Below are 13,379 nucleotides of genomic sequence, written 5' to 3'. Positions count from 1 at the left end.
GATAATTTCCTTGGTAACTCATTCCGTTGTTGAGTACTTCTGCCGGGAGTGGACTGGGAAAGAAATGCCTCATTCTAAATCCGTGACACCAATCTTGAGGAAACTGCTACATCTACAGCTTCCATTAAGCATTGTGTTGGAGATTCATTCAAAGAGACAAATCAAGTATTTATCTTACAAAAAGGCAGCTTAAATACTTAGAATGCATTTAAGAGTTTTCCTTTGCAATGAATGTCATCTGGTAGCCTTCCGTGACTTCCACACTATTGTTAATTTCTTTAGGGGCCCTTTGAGACCGTTGTTTTTCTTTGCTGCATTATTGTGGTTAGCCTAAACCCAGAAATCTCATTCCAAGACTGGCCTGTGACTGAGACTGAGGGCTGGGAGACCCTGAGTTACCCAGTCAGGATCTGACAGTTACGTAACCATCAAGAAAGGAAATTAAGTTTCTGATTTGCCTTCCACCTTTCCTCTCCAACGGAACTTCTCTGTCTCTTCCCCTCCTAACCATGTTCTGACTGTCTGTGTGTTTAGACCCTGGATTTTGGTTTTCTTCTGTGGTCTTGAATCTCTCTCTCTCTCTGGCAGCTGGTTACTTTTTAAGAGGGGCATAAGCATGGAGAAAGAAAACCTTCAGGTAAGACTGCACTCAACTCTTCCTGGACAAATAGCATCCTAAAGTTCACCTGGAAGCAGCTTGATTTGACAGAAAGAGAACGGAGCTGGGAGTAAAATGGTGGGTTCTAATCCCAGCTCAATTTTCCCATCTGAAGAATGGAGATTAAATACCTGTTCTCCCTACTACTTAAACTGTGAGCCCCATATAGGACAGGGGCTGAATCTAACTAGATTATTTTGTATCTACTCCAGTGCTTAGTAGAATCCTTAGCTCATTCTTGTCTTGTCTAATGCTGTCGAGTCATCTCCGACCCATAGCAACCCCATGGACACATCTCTCCCAGAATGCCCCACCTCCGTCTACAATCGTTCTAGTAGTGTTTCCATAGAGTTTCCTTGGTAAAAATACAGAAGTGGTTTATCACTGCCTCCTTCAGTGATAAACCCTCGACCCATGCCACTGCTGCCCAGCACAGGTCAGTTTTGACTTGTAGCAGATCGCCTTCCACTCGCTAGCCACTGCTCAAGCTAGAAATGGAATGGGTATGCCTCTGTTTGACTCTCCCTCCTGTAGTCGAGACTGGCAGAGAACTGGAAACTGTCAAGGTGCAATCCTGAGAGGGGCCTTAGCTCATAGTAAGTGCCTAACCAATACCATTATAATTGTTGTTATTATTATTATTATTCTAACTAGTGTTTTATGGTATTTAAGGTATTTCACCCCTCACATCCAAGCCGTCACCAAAACCTGCCAGTCTCAGCTCCGCAACATTGCCAAGATCCGCCCTTTCCTCTCCATCCATACCGCTACCCTGATCATTCAAGCTCTCATCCTATCCCGTCTGGACTACTGCATCAGCCTTCTCTCTGATCTCCCATCCTCGTGTCTCTCTCCACTTCAATCCATACTTCATGCTGCTGCCCGGATTATCTTTGTCCAGAAACGCTCTGGGCATATTACTCCCTTCCTCAAAAATCTCCAGTGGCTACCAATCAATCTGTGCATCAGGCAGAAACTCATCACCCTCGGCTTCAAGGCTGTCCATCACCTCGCCTCCTCCTACCTCTCCTCCCTTCTCTCCTTCTACAGCCCAGCCCGCACCCTCCGCTCCTCCACCACTAATCTCCTCACAGTACCTCGTTCTCGCCTGTCCCACCGTCGACCCCCGGCCCACGTCATCCCCTGGGCCTGGAATGCCCTCCCTCTGCCCATCCGCCAAGCTAGCTCTCTTCCTCCCTTCAAGACCCTGCTGAGAGCTCACCTCCTCCAGGAGGCCTTCCCAGACTGAGCCCCTTCCTTCCTCTCCATCCCCCCCATCTTACCTCCTTCCCTTCCCCACAGCACCTGTATATATGTATATATGTTTGTACATATTTATTACTCTATTTATTTTACTTGTACATATCTATTCTATTTATTTTATTTTGTTAGTATGTTTGGTTTTGTTCTCTGTCTCCCCCTTTTAGACTGTGAGCCCACTGTTGGGTAGGGACTGTCTCTATATGTTGCCAATTTGTACTTCCCAAGTGCTTATTACAGTGCTCTGCACATAGTAAGCGCTCAATAAATACGATTGATGATGATGATGATTTAAGTGCTTATTATGTGCCAAGCATTGTACTAAATACTGGGGTAGATACAAGCTGACCATGTTCCACAGGGGGCTCACAGTCTTAATCCCCATTTTACAGATAAGGTAACTGAGGCCCAGAGAAGATGTCACTTGCCCAAGGTCACACAGCAGACAAATGGTGGAGCTGGGTTTAGAACCCAGTTATTCTGACTCCAGCCCTATGTTCTATTCAGGAGACCAACATGGCTTATTGTTTGATGTTGTTACCCTGCTCTTAAGGAGGAGACAACAATTTCCTCTCTTCTTGGTTCCAATGTCTTCCCAAGAAGTTCTTCCTTAAGTCTAACTCTTTTTCGTGGGGTTAAACCCCCGTTAATTTGAATTCCAATACAATTGAGGCTGGGCCACCCAAACCACACAAATTAGAGAGGTGAACAATCCATCAATGGTATTTATTGTCTTATTGTATGCAGAGCACTATTCTAGGCACTTGGAAGAATGTAAAACAGGATGCCTAGGCACCTAATTTTCCTAATAACAATAAGCAGACACATTCATTCATTCATATTTATTGAGTACTTATTGTGTGCAGAGTACTGTACTAAGTGCTTGGGAAGTACAAGTTGGCAGCATATAGAGACGGTCCCTACCCAACAACTGGGCTCACAGTCTAGAAGGGGGAGACAGACAACAAAACAAAACATGTGGTCAGGTGTCAAATCATCAGAATACCCTGCCCACATTGAGTTTACAGCCTAGAGAGGAGTTTACCATCTAGAGACAACCTACAGTCACTGTGTCAGACAGGCCCAACAGGAGCAGCAGCCCTGCCCCTGGGGGACTCACAGTGCAACACAAGCACAACACCAAGGTGGCCCTGCTCCCGGTGGGCTCACAGTGTCATACAGGCACAATGTTGCCGGCGGCTCACACTGTCACAAAACACAACATTATGGCAGCCCTGCCCTCATTCATTAAATTGTATTCATTGAGCGTTTACTGGGTGCAGAGCACCATACATATAGCAATAAGCAGACATTCCCTGCCCACAACCAATTTACAGTCTAGAGACGAGCTTACCAGTATCAGACAGGCTCAAAGTTACAGCAGCCCTGCCCCCGGTTGGCGCGCGCGCGCACACACACACACACACACACACACACACACACACACACACACACACACACACACACCACCACCACCACCCCCCCACACACACACACACCCCCCACACACCCCAAATTCAGGTCAGCCCTGTTCTCATCAGTATGGCAAATTCTGGGCTTCTAAAGGAAAAGCCAAATAAGTTCTGTGAGGGGCTAGAAGCAAACCCTGATCCTTGCTTTTCCCACCTTTCTTTTCTGAGGGGTCTATTGGTAATAATAATAATAGTGGTATTTGTTAAGCGCTTACTATGTGCAAACCACTGTTCTAGGCGCCAGGGATGTTACAAGGTGATCAGGTTTTCCCTCGGGGGGCTCACAGTTTTAATTCCCATTTTACAGATGAGGTAACTGAGGCACTAAGTTAAGTGACTTGCCCAAACTAACACAGCTGACAAGTGGCAGAGCTGGGATTTGAACCCGTGACCTCTGACTCCAAAGCCCATTCTCTTTCCACTGAGCCACACTGCTTCTCTTAGGGGCTTGCTGTTTTCCCTCTCCAGATGAAGTTGAATAAGGATACTCTGAAGAACTTCCCCTTTACGGAGCTCAGAGTGCTTTTTTTATCTATTTTCATAATTTATCCTCAAGGAACGTTAGAGAGATTTCTAACTTGGTTGTATAGATGAGCAAACAGAAGTCACACAGTAAATTTATGGTGGAGCCAGAATGAGAAATCAGGTCCAATCAATCAATCAATCGTATTTATTGAGCGCTTACTGTGTGCAGAGCACTGTACTAAGCACTTGGGAAGTACAAGTTGGCAACATATAGAGACAGTCCCTACCGAACAGTGGGCTCACAGTCTAGAAGGGAGAGACAGAGAACAAAACCAAACATACTAACAAAATAAATAGAATAGATATGTACAAGTAAAATAAATAGAGTAATATATATGTATAAACATATATACATATATACAGGTGCTGTGGGGAAGCGAAGGAGGTAAGATGGGGCGACGAGGGGGAGAGGAAGGAAGGGGCTCAGTCTGGGAAGGCCTCCTGGAGGAGGTGAGCTCTCAGTAGGGCCTTGAAGGGAGGAAGAGAGCTAGCTTGGCGGATGGGCAGAGGGAGGGCATCCCCAGGGGGATGACGTGGGCTGGGGGTTGATGGACAGGCGAGAACGAGGCACCGTGAGGAGATTAGTGGCAGAGGAGCGGACCTGGGTGCGGGCTGGGCTGTAGAAGGCGAGAAGGGAGGTGAGGTAGGAGGGGGCGAGGGGATGGACAGCCTTGAAGCCCAGGGTGAGGAGTTTCTGCCTGATGCGTAGATTGATTGGTAGCCACTGGAGATTTTTGAGGAGGGGAGTAACATGCCCAGAGCGTTTCTGGACAAAGACAATCCGGGCAGCAGCATGAAGTATGGATTGAAGTGCGGAGAGACACGAGGATGGGAGATCAGAGAGAAGACTGATGCAGTAGTCCAGACGGGATAGGATGAGAGCTTGAACAAGCAGGGTAGCGGTGTGGATGGAGAGGAAAGGGCAGATCTTGGCAATGTTGCGGAGCTGAGACCGGCAGGTTTTGGTGACGGCTTGGATGTGAGGGGTGAATGAGAGAGCGGAGTCGAGGATGATACCAAGGTTGCGGGCTTGTGAGATGGGAAGCATGGTAGTGCCATCCACAGTAATGGGAAAGTCAGGGAGAGGGCAGGGTTTGGGAGGGAAGACAAGGAGTTCAGTCTTGGACATGTTGAGTTTTAGGTGGTGGACAGACATCCAGATGGAGATGTCCTGAAGGCAGGAGGAGATGCGAGCCTGGAGAGAGGGGGAGAGAGCAGGGGCAGAGATGTAGATCTGGGTGTCATCAGCATAGAGATGATAGTTGAAGCCGTGGGATCGAATGAGGTTACCAAGGGAGTGAGTGTAGATAGAGAAAAGAAGGGGACCAAGCACCGAACCTTGGGGAACCCCCACAGTAAGGGGATGGGAGGGGGAGGAGGAGCCTGCAAAAGAGACTGAGAATGAACGACCGGAGAGATAAGAGGAGAACCAGGAGAGGACGGAGTCTGTGAAGCCAAGGTCGGATAGCGTGTTGAGGAGAAGGGGGTGGTGCACAGTGTCAAAGGCAGCTGAGAGGTCAAGGAGGATTAGGATAGAGTACGAGCCGTTGGATTTGTCAAGCAGGAGGTCATTGGTGACCTTTGACAGGGCAGTTTCCGTGGAATGTAGGGGAAGGAAGCCAGACTGGAGGGGGTCGAGGAGAGAGTTGGTGTTGAGGAATTCAAGGCAGCGCGTGTAGACAACTCATTCAAGGAGTTTGGAAAGGAATGGTAGGAGGGATATGGGGCGATAACTAGAAGGTGAGGTGGGGTCAAGAGAGGGATTTTTTAGGATGGGAGAGACATGGGCATGTTTGAAGGCAGAGGGGAAGGAGCCAGTGGAGAGTGAGCGGTTGAAGATGTAAGTTAAGGAGGGGAGAAGGGATGGAGCGAGAGATTTCATGAGATGAGAGGGAATGGGGTCAGAAGCACCAGGGCTTCATCCACCCGCTTAAGCAGTGTGGTCTGGTGGAAAGAGGCAGGACCTGGGTTCTACTCTTGGCTCCACCACTTGTTTGTTGTGTGACCTTAGGAGAGTCACTTCATCTCTCTGTGTCTCAGTTTCCTCATCTGCGAAATGGAGATCCATTATCTGTTTTCCCCGCTACTTGGACTGTGAGCCCCTCTGTGGAACAGGGACTGTGTCAAACCCTATTATCTAGTATCTACTCCAGCGCATAATATACTACTTGGCACAGAAGTGCTTAACAAGTGCCCCAATTATTATAAGTATTTGTTATGGTTATCATTGTTGTTAATAATAATAAGCAAACCAAATATGTTAAATACTATTCCCTGAATTTTATTCTGGTGGACCAAGTCCTCATCACCTCTTCCTTCTCTATTTCTTCCCGCTATGTGAAAATCATTTCTAAATTTTAGTATTGGAAAGTACATAGGTGATTCTGCAATAGGAAAAGTATTATCCACATCAATGTCTTGGGCATTAGTACAATGCTCTGCACACAGTAAGCACTCAATAAATACAATTGAATGAATTGATCAGTTCCTCACCTTCTTTGCAAAATGGGGAGTAGGGAATTTATCTGAAGGGTACCATATGATTTTTTTGTTTTGTGTTTATGGTATTTGTTAAATGCTTACAATGTGCCATGCACTATACTAAGTACTGTGATAGATACAAGCTGATCAGGTTGGACATAGTCCATGTTCTTTATGGGGCTCACCGTCTTAATCCCCATTTTACAGATGAGGTAACTGAGGCCCAGAGAAGTTGTCACTTGCCCAAAGTCACACAGTGGTGGAGCTGGGATTAGAGCCTAGGTCCTTCTGACTCCCAAGTCCTTGCTCCATCTCCTAGGACTTGGTGCTATGGATACTGCAGTCCCTGAAAGAGAAAGAGTCAGGGCAATCCACAGTTGTGTAAATTTTCAGGTTTCTGAATGGGAGAAGAGAAGTAAACCCTGTTCCTCATCTCTCCCTCTCTTCTCAACTGAATCCTTTGGTTTTGCAGGGGTTAATCTTGCAGGGAAGCAGCATGGACTTCTGAAAAGAGCATGCGCCTAGGAGTCCAAGGACCTGGGTTCTAATCCCAGCTCTGTCACTTGTCTCCTGTGTGGCCTTGGGCAAGTCACGTCACTTCTCTGTGCCTCAGCTCTCTCATTTGCAGAATGGGGAGTCACTATCTGTTCTCCCTCCTACTACTTAGGCTGTGAGCCTCATGTGGGATAGTGACTGTGTCCAACCTGATGAATTTGTGTTATCCCGGGGCTTTGAACAGACCCATAGTCAGTGCTTAAAAGTTAGCATAATTTTATTATTAACACAAAGAGGCATCCAGACTACCCCAACCCCTTGAATATCACGCTCCTGGATTGTGAAGATACATGTAAGGAACTAGGCAACAACATGAACCAGCCCTGTTAGGAACAAAAGCTCCTCCTGCCTCTTTCAATTTGATCAAAGATTGGGTATTGCTACAGGATCAATCAGCTCTTGCCCCCGGCCTGTACCTTTCTGATCTCCAGCCCGTTCACTTTGTTCCTCATGCATCAACCTACTCTCTGCAATTTGATCTTGCCTATGTCACCACAAACCCTTGCCCACATCCTCCCTTGGGCCTGGAACTACCTTTCCTTTCTTATCTGAGGTTCCACCCCTATTCCCACCTTCAAAGTCCTTCTAAAATCAAAGCTTTCCCTGACAAAGCCTTCATTTTCCCTATCAGCTCTCCCTTATGTGTTGCCTATGCCCTTGGTTATGTACCCCTTAAGTACAGAGAAGCAGCATGGTTTAATGGATAGAACACGGGCCTGGGTGCCAGAAGGATCTGAGTTCTAATCCCGCCTCCTCCACATGTCTGCTGTGGGACCTTCGGCAAGTCACTTAACTTCTCTGGGCCTCAGTTACCTCATCTCTAAAAAATAAGGACAAAGAGTGTGAGCCCCATGTGGGACAGGAACTGTGTCCAACCTGATTAATTTGTATCTGCCCCAACACTTAGCACAGTGCTTGCACACAGTAAGCACTTAACAATTACCAGAATTATTATTATTATTACTGTGATAGTCCAGCAGCACAGTACATGTACGTATCCTTATACTCTACTATTTCTTCTGTCTGTAGTGTGTTTTACTGTACTTTTCCAAGCACTTAGTATGGTGCTCTGCACAAGTAAGCACTCAATCGTGTTTCATGAGCACTTCCTATGTGCAGAGCACCACACTAAGCCCTTGATGACTGATTGATCCCCTCTACCAAGCAGTCTCCAAGACCACGGTTGCTCCCAGAAGAAAACACCCAGAATAGTTTGACAAAGGAATGCTTATCGAAGCCCATATTGTAGAATGTAAAATAACCAAGCAGCTTGCCTCACAAATGGTGTGATACAAGGCTATGCAGACCTGAAATCAAACCATGGAATTGCAAACATCCCCGAAGGGCTATCGGACCCATCTCTCCCATTAGGACACCTCTGATGAGTAGGGAGGGCTCTATCTTCGCCAAAGAGGAATCTTAAGGAAATAACAGCAATAGTTTAAAAATCTCAATCACCCACTTCAGCAGTGAAGAAGAGGATCTCCCAAAACTAGATTGCCTGCTCACATGTGAAGATGTGTCAATATTTAGTGAGAACACTGATGTGGCCAGAGTGGTGAAGGAAGGCAAAGCTACTGGAGCTGCTGAGATTCCAGCTGAGATGGACAAGCAGGGAGAGATGTGTGTCACTGCCACAACTCTTCAAAGTTGCCACCTTAAACATCACTTCCAAGAAGAAACAGCTGATTATCCTCCTTCTCCCCCAGAGTTTAGAAGAGTGTGTAGCACATAGTAAGCATTTAGCAAATACCGCAGTAATAATAGCAGAGCTGCACTATGCTGACTTCAGCCATTAATGGGTCCTGTGTGCGAAAAGATCAAAGCCCAAACCTTTGAATGTACTTTGCCCAAACCTTTGAATGTACTTTGCTATGTACTGGACTCCTGCTCGCCTACTTGCTTGTTGCGCTGCAGTGTGGAAATGTCATAAAGCCATTAACAACATAACTTATTCTTCTGTTCAGGTGGGAAGCAGGGTAGTCTAGTCCATAAAGCATGAGCCTGAGAGCCAGAGGACCTGAGTTCTAATCCCAGCTCTCTCTCGTCTGCTGTGTAACCTTGGGCAAGTTACTTCACTGTAGCTCAGTTCCCTCATCAGTAAGATGAGAATGAAATCATCTTCCCTCTAGTTTAAACTGTAAATCCTATGTGGGACAGGGACTGTGTCCAACTTGATCATCTTGTATCTACTTAGTGCTTAGTAGAGTGCTTATCATATAGAAAATACTTAACAAATGCCATTCATAATAATAAAAAAAGTCCCAAGGCCTCAGGACCAAGATTTGTCCATCATTCTTGACAGGAACAGCCCAATTCTGAGCCATTTCAGAAGACGTGGTTGAAAATGGAGCTCAACCAAGCCAAACAGAGGGTGCCAGTCTTCATTTCTTCCAAACAGTCCATGGCATTGAGTATTTAAAATCAACTAGGGTATGGTCTGAAAAATAAACTACTGTACACTTTACGGGGATTTGAAATGATCACCTGGAGAGCTTGAGAGATGGAGTGGGGAGAGGAGAAAAACAGGAAAAAAAAATTTGTCCCTTGCACCCTAACTTACCGTCTCATCTTTGTAGGTCTCCTCAAGTGGGATGAGACCTCAGTCCTACCGTCAATTGTTTTATCATACTTATTAAGTTCCTCCTGTAATAAATGATTTTTTATGGTATTTAAGTTCTTACTATGTACCAGGCACTGTGCTAAGTGCTGGAGTAGATACAAGCTAATCAGGTTGGAAACAGTCCCTGTCCCAAATGAGGCTCACAGTCTTAATTCCCATTTTACAGGTGAGGTGACTGAGGCCCAGAGAAGTGAAGCGAGTGGCCCAAGGTCACATAGCAGATAAGTGGCAGAGCAGGGATTAGAACCCAGGTCCTTCTGACTCTCAGGCCTGTGCTCTTTCCACTAGACCATGGAGCATACACCTGAGTAAGCTTCTCGAAGGCATGGATCATGTCTACCAACTCTACTGTACTCAAGCTCTTAGTACAATGCTGAGCACACAGTAAGCACTCAATAAATACCATTGCTTGATTGATTTTATAATCTGAGGGAGACTGACAGACACAAGTTATCGCAAGTAGTTGGAGGAGGAGGAGAAAGATAAAATGCTACAGATATTGATAGCAGATGCCTAAAAAGATAGATGAATGTGTAAGTAAATATGCCAGGAATATTATGTGAGTGCTAAAGATAGGAGCACAGACATAAGTGCTAACTTGGGCTTTTGGCTGGACTTGGGAAGAGGGAGTTTAATTGGAGAATGGGGACTGGAGAAAGTGGGTTTTCTAAAGGGCTGTGGAGATGGGGGAGAGCTATGATCTGGGGAATTTGAAGGAGGAGGGTGTTTTAGGCAGGAGGAGGGTGTCCCGAGGTGACTCTTGAGTACCGGCCATCTCAAGGTCAAAAGCTATCTTGTGACCACCTGAGCCAGCAGGCAGAACTCGGAAGTGAGGGTGGGGTACCGCCCCCAAGACCAAATCTGCTAGATTGACAGCCCAAGCCGGGAATACAGAAGGTGTCCCTCGCCCTCATGCCAATCAAATTACGTATGGAGGAGGGGGGGAAGGCAGAGATTGGATAGACTGAGGCTGGAAGCTGGAATGGCCTAGGAGCACAGGCAATAAATGCCTGTCGCCTCTGACCTTCGGGGTCAGAACACCAGGACACGCAGCAGCAGGAGCAGCAGCCCACATGTCTCTCCCTGTCCAGAAGGCCAGATGCCCGCTGTACAACCAGAACCAACACACTGAGGCAAGGGCCACGGGACAGGTGAGTGTCTCGTGGGTGGGACCCAGGTAGCCCGCTGCTGATGGGAATCATGAGTGGATTCCTCCCATGTAGGGAGAGCACACTGTGAGAGCTGGCTGCCCACCACGTGCGCGGGTAATGTAATGAATTCTTCCCATGTGGGAAAGTAAGTGGATTCTTCCCGAGTTGGAAGTGCTCATGGGTGAGAGCTAGCCACCTCACCCACGTGCGATTAACATATGATTGTGTTCCTCCCGTGTAGCAAAGCTCTAATATTGCTAATTGATTATATTCCTCCCGAAAGGGAAGTTCAATCCATTGCGCCTAAATAATTACATAAATTCAATTCGCCTCACGGAATAAATTTTATATAAAACTCAGGCTTTCGGTCCCCGGCCCCTCCCTCTCTTTCTCTCTCTCTCTCTCTCTCTCTCTCTCTCTCTCTCTCTCTCTCTCTCTCTCTCTCTCTCTCTCTCTCGCCTCGCCAATCACTGAACGAACCCGTCCCCGGATGACAGGTGACAGAGGGAATGAGCAAGGGGTTACTGGTGGGAGAGTTATGATTAAGGCCCAGTGAGAAACTTGGTTTTAGAGGAACAAGGTGTGTGACCTGGGGTTTAACAGGAGAAGAGAGTTGATCAGAGGGAGATAGCTGATGGAGTGTCTGGGAGCCAGCGGACAGGATTTTCCTCTCAGTGGGGAGACTATAAGCTTGCTGTGGGCAGGGGATGTACCCATTTATTGTTATAATTGTACTCTCCCAAGTGCTTAATGCAGTGCTCTGCACACAGTAAGTGCTCAATAAATATGATTGACTGAACGAGAGGACTGGGCAATCTAGGATTTTTCCACTAAGCGGGACAATCGGAGATTGTTTGTGTGGAGAGATATGTGCACAACTACATTTTTAGAAGAGTGAACCAGGCATCAAAACAAAGCATGGACTGAAGAGGAAGAGGCTGGGGACAGGGAGACCAATGAGGAGTCTGATACAGAAGTCAAACTGGGATATGAAAAAACCAGGACTAGGACGGTGGTGGTTTGGATGGAAAAGAAGAGGAAGATCCGGAAAGTGTTGTGAAGGAAAAATTAACAGAATTTAGCGACTGACCAAATGTGAAAGTTGAAAGAGAGTGAGGTGCCTTGGTTGTGGGCTGGGAGATGGTAGTGCTGTGGATCTGGGATGGAAGATGGGTTTAGTTTAGATATCTAGACATGCCAGTGGGATATCTTCACTAATGAACCGTACTTCTCCTGAAAAAAAAAACTCACCCCAGAAAATACACATGCATGCACGTGTGTATGCACAAAAGTACATACTTACATGCCCACATACATACATACATGCTCAATTTCAGGGAGGCTGAACTTTTTTTGAATTGATTTTTGTTAAGCGCTTGCTATGTACCAGGCACTGAACTAAGCACTGGGGTAGATACAAAATAATCAGGTTGGACATAATCTGTGTCCCACTTGAGGCTCACAGTCTTAATCCCCATTTTACAGATGAGGCAACTGAGGCACAGAGAAGTGATGTGACTTTCCCAAGTTCACACAGCAGGCCTGTGGCGAAACCGGCATTAGAGCCCAGGCCCTTTGATTCCTAGGCCCATGCTCTTTCCACTAGACTGTGCTACTTCTCAGGCTTCATTTCCTCAATCCAGGGCTTCAGCTCCATTCCCTTGAAGCTTTACACTTCAGGGTCTCGTGGCACTTGAAGGATTAAGAGTTCAAACCTGAAAATGTCATCCCCAAGGTTGGACAAGAGATGAAGAGCTCACCTACTTTGGTGGCTTTATAAAAAGTTCAAATAAGCAGATGGCCATCCAGGCCCTTTGAAACTCAGCACTATTGAGAACGGGGTATCTTGGCTGGCTCTGAAGTTCCCCTTCCTTAAGATATGAGGCAGCTGCGACAAAACCAAGGAACTCACTAACACAGCTAGAGTTTCTGCCAACTCTGCATTAGCCGAGCCCGGCAAACTGCTGAAATGTGAGAAACTGACCCCGGGCCCCTGTGGCCGCTCTGTTCCAGCTGTGAGGTGATGGGGGTGAAATCTTCAGCCCGTGCCAGGGGTCACAAAGGTGTGTGCAAACAGGGCATTTTCCTTTTTTCTGGGCCGCTGCTTCCAGGCAGACAGAGCCAAGTATGGGCTGCTGAGTCCGGCCGCCGAAGCTGTTGGCTTCTCTTCTTTCTGTTCATCCTTATAAGGCCGAGGCGACTCCAGCCGGGACTGGCGGAACGATCCCATCTGTAAGGTTCACAGTGGGTCTGGGAGGGATCACCGCACTGCTTGGCCTCCAGCCAAGCTCTCCAGGCAAAGGTATGACTTAAAAAGGAGAGACTCTGGGGCTGGGCCGCTTGGCTCGGTCAGCGTGGGAAGGGCTACCCCTCAGACCCCTCCGTAAGCATGAGGGCAGACGCGCTCTCTGAGACCAGAGGCGTGCTGCTCTGCCGGGAGAGTCAGGTCTCAGCTTATGGCAAATTAGCCATCCATTGGTTACTGACCAGCGTGGGGTTTTCAAAGTACTTATGTCTCCAGCCCCAAGCTGGAAACCGTCCTCTGTGAACATCATCGCTCTGCACACAGCACTCAGTAAAAACCCCTGGTTGATGGAGTCCCTGGTCACTCGGCATCAAAGCTAGGATGCCTTAAGGTGAGTTTTCTGTATTGT

This window comes from Tachyglossus aculeatus, chromosome 3 (genome assembly GCF_015852505.1).
Source record: "Tachyglossus aculeatus isolate mTacAcu1 chromosome 3, mTacAcu1.pri, whole genome shotgun sequence".
Taxonomy (NCBI): domain Eukaryota; kingdom Metazoa; phylum Chordata; class Mammalia; order Monotremata; family Tachyglossidae; genus Tachyglossus; species Tachyglossus aculeatus.
The sequence above is the reverse complement of the archived record's forward strand: the minus strand, read 5'-3'. Positions refer to the sequence as shown.